Raw genomic sequence first — 9,275 nt, forward strand, 5'->3', positions numbered from 1 at the left:
ACACGCATACATACAATATACACATACAGTACACACAAACACACAGTATACACATACAGTACACGCATACATACAATATACACATACAGTACACACACACAGTATACACATACAGTACACGCATACATACAATATACACATACAGTACACACACACAGTATACACATACAGTACACGCATACATACAATATATACATACAGTACACACACACAGTATACACATACAGTACACGCATACATACAATATACACATACAGTACACACACACAGTATACACATACAGTACACGCATACATACAATATACACATACAGTACACACAAACACACAGTATACACATACAGTACACGCATACATACAATATACACATACAGTACACACAAACACACAGTATACACATACAGTACACGCATACATACAATATACACATACAGTACACACACACAGTATACACATACAGTACACGCATACATACAATATACACATGCAGTACATGCACACGTACAATATACACATACAGTACACACATACATTCATATACACATGTACGCACATACACATGCACAGTACAAACGTACAAACACAGTACACACGTACACAGTACACACGTACATGCACAGTACACACGTACACACACAGTACACACATACACATGTATAGTACACACATACACCGTACATACACATACACACACATGTATAGTACACACATACACACACATGTATAGTACACACATACACACATGCACATATATACAGTATACATACACACATCTACAGTATACACATACATAAAATACACACACATGTACAGTATACACACGTACAGTATACACATACAGTACACACATACATATACACATGTATGCATATACACAGTACACACGTACACACACAGTACACACATACACAGTACATACACATGTATAGTACACATGCACAGTACACACATACACACACAGTACACACATACACACACAGTACACACATACACAGTATATACACATGTATAGTACACACATACACAGTACACACATACACACATGTTTAGTACACACATGCACATATATACAGTATATACACACACACATGTACAGTATACACATACATAAAATACACACACGTACAGTACACACACACAGACATACAGTACACACACAGTACACACATGCACATACGTACAGTGCACATACATACGGTACACATACAGTACACACATACACACATATACACAGACATAAAATACACATACACAGTACACACATACACACACATTTAGTAAACACATACATAGAAGTACAGTAGAAACACATACAATACACATGTAGACACACACACAATACATAGACGTACAGTACACACATACACACACGTACAGTACACACAAACAGTAGACACATTGAAACACACACACATACACATAACTACATTAACATACACATAAATAAAAAATTATATGTATAAAAATAAACATACATATAAATACATTTACATACATATATGTACAAACAAGCACACACATATACCAACATCCACATACTGTGCATACATACGCAGTCGTACACATAAATGTATACACAAACAATAACACGTACAAACATACACGTAATGTACCTACACGCAGTCATACACATGTACATACAATCAAGCACAAACATATACATACTGTGCATACACATATATGCTGTCATACACAAATACATATACAAACAAGAACAAACATATCCAAATATATTCATACTGTGCAGACACATACATGCAGTCATGCACATAAATATACACACAAACATAAAGCATTCACATACATGCAGTCATACACACATATACAAACATGCCCAAACATACACATGCAATAAATCCAAATACATGCAGTTATACACATACCAAAACAAGAAGACACATGTATAACCATACAAATACGGTACATATGCGCACAAAAATATGGTACACACATTAATAACACACATGCACACAAACATACACATAGCCACATAAAAGATACACAAAAATTAGAGAGATGTACAAACATACATATATGCACACATGTACACAAAGAAGCACACAAGTAGAAACATACATGCGTTCATACACATACATACACAATATGCACAGACACATAGATACATAAACAAGGAAACATACATACACACTAATTCACACACACTTGTAAATGCTCACATCAATGCGCACATCATCCACACAGCCCACCAAACTTATTTTGTGTTGTTCTCCCTCTCCCATGCCCCTATGTCATCCGCAGGAGAATCTGCGGTTTTAATTAGATCCCTTTTTAATTGCTGTGCGACAATTCAATCCTTTATTGCACGATTAATTATTTTCCTATTATTTAAAGTAAGAGGAGGATTAGATAATGGGCTGAAATCAGTAAGGGGAGCTATAACTGCAGCTTTTGCAATGAGAGGTGTCATCATGGTAATATAGCCCATGTCATATATTGGGGGGGGGGGGTGATATGGTAAGTCTGGGGTTATCATGCAGATGCAGTGGGGGTGACTTTAGTGCTACATTTCTTCTCCACTTCCTGATGACATGAGTAGAGTAGACAAGGGAGGAAAATGAAGAGAAGTGCCATAGAGCTGCTGTCATGTACCTTGTATTGATGTGTGGGTCTCAGAGCCTCATGTTGCTTCAGGTCTGGACTGTTGCTGTTGAGTGAAGGATCAGCTCCTTGTGACAATAAAGGCTTCTTTAGATGCTGAAGATGGGATCAAACCTCCCTCAGTGGTCCTCCATCCTGATTTATGGTCATTGCTCCCACCCACCCCCCTTTTCCTCTTCTAAAATGCAAAACCACTAGATGAGCCTCCTGCAAGTCCTCATCAGCTGCTGGGCAGTAAAGCCAGATGCATCAGCTTCAGTGGGCAGCTACAAAGGTCTAGTGTAGAAGCCAAGTGCAGTCACAGAGGGTAAAGTGCTGGAAAACACGTCAGGAGACGTCATGAAATCTGCAGCTTCAATGAATTGGGCTGATTCTGGAGGGGATGCTGTGCACTGTGAAGCGTGTACTAAAGGCTGGGGCTGGCACTGCACACACTGACACCTAGTGGCCAAGGTGGGGATCGCAGGGATGATGATCACCCCCTCTGTCTCTCCTAATAAGTGCAGTCACTGAGACCTCAGCTGTCACATCGATCATATGTGGTGGCTTGGATCGCTGCTATCCAACAACAAAAAAAAGGTGACTTGTACTGTATCTATGCTCCAGACTCATGAGGCAATTGTCAGCATTTCCCCCCAATAAATTGTTTTCTACAGAGGAGATACAGAAATATACATTGACTGAATTCTACTTTATTTATTATAGCTGTGAAATTAGTTAATATTGATCCCATGTCCTGGACTCAATGGCTGGCTTGCAAATTTTGGCATAGGGGGCAACCACAAAGCAGTGGTCCTTGAGTTGTGGTGGCCCATCTTTAGCCTGCTTATCTCTGGCCGCTGCATTAAGCAGCAGAGGTAATGTAGGGGGTCAGCCCCTGCTAACAACTGAATTACACTGACTTTAAGAGACAATGATCCCCTCTGATGTGTGTGCACTTGGACTAGTCCTTTCTGCCTTGAAGCTTGCTGTGTGCTGGTTTTGACAAGAAGCAGGAAGTGAAAGTTCAGACTGGTGCCTGTGAGAGACTTGTGCTGCCCTGTGAGAGACAGTCAGGACAATAAGTGTGTCCTAACAAGGGAGAAGATAGTGCCCGGTTAACGCACAATCGATCTCCAGGACCGTGTGAGAAGGAAAGAGGCGCATTGCACAGCCAGGGTGGTTTTTCCCGGGCACCTGTAATCTGAAGGAGGAAACAACTCTGTGGTACCAGTGATCCCTCAACATTGAAAATGGGAACGAGACTTAACTAGATCCGAAAGAAGACGGATCCGTTAATCTGAAGGAAGAGCTCAACACAACAAACTCGGCTCCACTGCATCAGGACCAAGCAGCAGCTACCAGATTTTCTTCTAAGCCATACTGAACTGTCAGTGTGACAACGGTGTTTAACTGTGATAGGGTTTAGAGCAGGTTTCTGTAGTTAGGGCGCTGTAGCAGCACGGCCCGATTATCGGAAGCCAGGTAGAAATTTAGCAGAGTTGTTTGTAGAAATTGTTTATACTATTTGTATTGAACTTTGCATTGCCATAGCTGAAGCGCAGCTTGTGTGACGCACTCCAGCTATCTCTCCCTCCTTGTATCCATTATTGCTATTATCATTACAATAACTGTTAGTCTTATTTTCTGGCATATAATCCTCTATCAATAAAGCTGGTATATTGTTTCTGCCACCTTGTCTACTTTACCATATTTGAGTCCTGCCCGTGGTGTCATTCAGGCACTGCTACAGTAACAGGCTTTAAACATAATGGTGACTGGGACTTGGATATGAGAACAGAATGAAGCTTACTACATAGATACAGGAACAAGACAGAGCATAGTACATAGAGATTGTAACTGAACCAAGTAACTACACATATATAGGAACTGAACCAAGTGTCTATCCAGATATGAGAACAGAATCAAGATTATTTCATAAATACACGAACAGAAAAGAGCTTACTGCATAGGTAAGGGAGTAGTTTACTACATAGATACGGGAACAAAAACAAACGTACTACACAGATAAGAGAACAGAACTGATTTTACTAAATCAATAAGGAAACAGAACCCCGCTTACTACGTAGAAACAACAAGAGAACCAAGCTTACTAAGTAGATATGGGAACAGAATCAAACTTACTTCATACTGTATATACAGCAACAGAACCAAGTAACTAAAAAACAACCGGTCCAGTAATATCCGCACTTCCAAAAACACAGAAGACTCAACAAGAATAATAGAAGAAACTGCGTTCTTTTTATCAAATATAAAAATCTAATTTTATTAGCAAACAATAGGCACCATAAAAACACAAGAAGACAATAAAAATGAGAAAGTGACAATGAATGTATATGACTGACCTATGAGAATAAATAGAATGAAGAACTGCATATAACCACCCTAAGACAAATCATAGTAGTATTGGGGGTATAAAGTATCACTCCTATATTATATGTAGGTGGTATAGGCAGAATGCCGATGTGAGTGCAAACATAAAGGGATCAAAAGTGGTAGTCTGAAACTGCCCATTCATAAAGAGCTGTCTATGGATCACATAAACATAATAGGTCAAAAGGCCTTATTAAGAAGCATATTGTACAGGGAGCATAATATAAACAATAAGTGAATTAATTCCAAATTCACAGACAGTTATTTAGACAGGGACACAAGTGTTAGTATAGCCAGATACCCAGTAATGCTGCCATAGTAATTGCACAGACATGACTAAAATAACAGATTTAAACAACCTGAGGGTAAGAGAAGGATAACCCCGATGCGCGTTTCGCATTAGCTTTTTCGGGGGCGTGTAGAATGTAGTTATATGCAGTTCTTAATGCCATTTATTCTCATAGGTCAGTCATATACATTCATTTTTCCTATGCTACTTTATACTCCATGAGTGGTGTTGTACTCATTTTATATTTGATAAAAAGACCAAAGTTGCTTCCATTATTCTTGTTGGTTCTTCAGCAACAGAACAAAACCTACTAAATAGATACAAAAACAGCATAACCAAGCTTATGACATAAATATGGTACAAGAATCAAGCTTACTACATAGATACAGTAACAGCCAAGATTACTGCATAGATACGGGAACAGAACAAAGCTTACTACATAGATACAGTACCAGAACTGAGCTTACTGCATAGATATAGGAGTAAAACCAAGTTTACTACAGAGATATGGTAACAGAACATGATGTCAAAATAAAAAGTCTGTGAATTGGAAATCGCATGTTATTTTCATAGTTTTCCTAAATCATTAACAGCAAATTGTGCTGACAAAAACTGAACACTATAAAAAAGTTAAATAGTGAAGCTCTTTTGCACACCACCTTTAAAAAAAGAGAAAAAAAACTTTTGTAAACTTCATTTAGTTTTAGGATACTGTTAGAATTCTGCTGTTTTCACATGTGATTGTCTCTGTGCAAATGCGATGAGCACACAGAGTGTGAAAACAGCAGAACCATAATACTACTTTACACAATATTGGGAGTCAGAGTGAAATCCTACAACTCCTCGGACACCTCTTTAAGGGTAACTTGTCACCTAGAGAAACATTATATAACTGCAGATATAGGGTTAATCTGCAGGTAAATAGCATTCAAAGCCTGGTTAGCCAGCTTACTGGAAAAGATTTGGCTACAGGGGGAAATTAAGTTTTATTCTCGCTGCTGCCACTTGCTTCCGGTCATAGGGTCGGTGCAGGGAGTCGCTAAGATCACTGCTCACTACAAAGTGAGCCTGCTGTCTTACCATCCCATCAGTTTGATTGTGACATCTTCCAAGGAGCCTAACCTCTGGGCTTCATGGAACAACCACCCTGCCAGTAACACATGGCAAACCATCAACAACCCCTAACTGTGCCACAGGGGGCTGATGGTAGCTGGTGAGTGCATGCACCGGCCATCGTGCTATCTAAGTGTCAGTGTCAGTGATTGACAAATGCATTTAAATACTTAAAACAGCAGCAATCGAGGCGCGCTCTAATCACTGCTGTTACAGGCAGATGCCGGTTATGTATCACAGCCAACATCTGCTGGGTATGGAGCAGGCTCAGCTCCTGAACCCGCTCCATAAAAGCACATCCCTAAGATGACATAGTTATGCCAAGGTTTACAAAGGGATTGATTTCACGTATCTGCTCCTAAACTTGGAAAGACAAATGGAATTCCCTGCACACATACACAGACCTGCGCACATACAGTATACAGGCATGTACACATACAGTACACAGACATGTATCCTTATAGCTTGCAGACATGCACACATATACAGATCTGCACAAATACAGTTCACAAACATACATATATACAGTATACAGGCATGCACACACGTAGTAGGCATGTATACACAGACGCAGACATGCACAGGAATGCATATATACACATACATGCACACACACGCTGACGTTCACAGATATGTACACACGCACCGACATGCACACACATATGCAGACACACAGGCATGCACATGCCTGCACACATACGCATAAACACAGACATGCTGATGCGCACACACACACATGCACACACATATGCATGCATACACATGTAGACATGAACACATACACAGTCATTATCATATATGCAGACGTGCAAACACACATACACTGCACACACAGACAACTACATGTACATACACATACGCAGACATGTATACTTTTACACACACACATACATATAGGCGTGCACACACACACAGACACATAGACATGAACATGCACGCAGACGTGCACACACGCATAGACGCGAACACACGCAGACACCCACATACACGCTGACATGTACTGAACACACACACAGACAACTACATGTACACACACATACGCAGACACACAGACATTCACACACACGCAGACACATAGGCATGCACACACATGCACACGCACACACATATACAGACACATAGACATGAACATGCACGCAGACGTGCACACACGCATAGACGCGAACACACGCAGACACAAATGCAGACATGCACACACTCATGCACACATATAAATAGATATATAAATATATACAAACATATATATATACAGCTCTGGCAAAAATTAAGAGACCACTGCAAAATTTTCATTTTCTCTGATTTTTCTCTTTATAGGTATATTTTTGAGTGAAATGTACATTGTTTTATTCTATAAACTACTGACAACATCTCCGAAATTCAAAGCTAAAAATTTTGTATTTATTTGCAGCAAATGAGAAATCGTCAAAATAATAAATAGAAACAGAGAAGCAGTGCTTTCAGACCTCAAATAATGCAAAGAAAACAAGTTCTTATTAATTTAGAAACAACAATCCTCATGTTTTAACTCAGGAAGAGTTCAGAAATCAATATTTGGTGGAATAACCATGATTCTTAATCCCGGCTTTCATGCGTCTTGGCTGCTTTCCTCCAGTCTTTCACGCCGCTCCTGGCACAAAAATCTAAGCTGTTCTTCTTTGTTTGATGGCTTGTGACCATCCATCTTCCTCTTGATTACATTCCAGAGGTTTTCAATGGGGTTCAGGTCTGGAGATTGGGCTGGCCATGACAGGGTCTTGATGTGGTGCTCCTGATTGACCTAGCTGTGTGGCATGGGGCATTGCCCTGCTGGAGAAAACAGTCCTCAGAGTTGGGGAACATTGCCTGAGCAGAAGGAAGCAAGTGTTTTTCAAGGATAACCTTGTATGCGGCTTGATTCATACGTCCTTCGTAAAGATTAACCTGCCCAATTCCAGCCTTGCTGAAGCATCCCCAGATCATCACCGATCCTCCACCAAATTTCACAGTGGGTGCAGACACTGTGGCTTGTATGCCTCTCCAGGTCTCCATCTAACCATTAGATGACCAGGTGTTGGGCAACGCTGAATATTAGACTCATCAGAGAAGATTACCTTACTCCAGTCCTCTATGGTCCAATCCTTATGGTCTTTGGCAATCTTCCGCCCGGCTCTCCTTTGCTTCTCATTGATGAAAGGCTTTTTTCTAGCTTTACATGACTTGAGGCCTCTAGGAGCCTGTTACCAACTGTTTTTGCAGTTCCTTTTGTAGGTCACTTGATGCCATCCTGCGGTTGCTGAGTGACATTCGAATAAGATGACGGTCATCCCGGTCAGTGGAGAGTCGCTTGCCCCCTCTGCCGTTTCTGTAGCTTTGTTGTCCCCAATGTCTGCTGCTTGACCTTGTTGTAATGGACTGCTGTCTTCAAAATTTTAAGGATGGAGGCAACATGACGCTCACTGTATCCCTTTGCTAGTAAAGCCAGGGTTGAGCCCTTCTTTTCCTCACTCAAGACTTTTCTTTTCAACCCCTTTGGCATGGTTAAAAGTTATTTTTCCAGAAGCACATTAAGTAGAATGAGGTGGACGGTGGTTGGAATTCAACTGACACTGGAATGGAATGGCTGTCGGACATCTGGAGATGGGAATTGTTAGAAAACTGTGCAGTGGTCTCTTATTTTTTGCCAGAGCTGTACATATTTACTAGGGGTTGTTTTTTACACAGTTCTCATCTTCCTCCGACTTGTCATCCGTTCACTGAAACTCCTCTGTGGCGGGAAGTGGCAGTGCATGGCACGTTGTGTAATGTCACTTTAGCAGTCACGGGCGCGACCAATTCTCCGAACTATGATGCGGCTGGCCCGGCACACACACACACACACAATTTAAGGCGCCGTGCCAGCCCAG

At 40.7% G+C, this 9,275-nt stretch overlaps 1 protein-coding gene across 1 annotated transcript in view; it reads right to left on the minus strand.

The window, feature by feature from the left end:
• KCNJ6 (potassium inwardly rectifying channel subfamily J member 6) overlaps window positions 1–3,008 on the minus strand; it is a 296,106-nt gene extending 293,098 nt beyond the window's left edge. Inside the window, exon 1 of the mRNA XM_073668411.1 lies at window positions 2,610–3,008. The gene's annotated coding sequence lies outside the window, so the exon portion shown is untranslated. The remainder of the gene's footprint in view (window positions 1–2,609) is intronic.
• Window positions 3,009–9,275: the final 6,267 nt, after the last annotated feature.

This window comes from Phyllobates terribilis, unplaced genomic scaffold (genome assembly GCF_046119375.1).
Source record: "Phyllobates terribilis strain yellow unplaced genomic scaffold, ASM4611937v1 Scaffold_2__4_contigs__length_985480577, whole genome shotgun sequence".
Lineage (NCBI taxonomy): Eukaryota > Metazoa > Chordata > Amphibia > Anura > Dendrobatidae > Phyllobates > Phyllobates terribilis.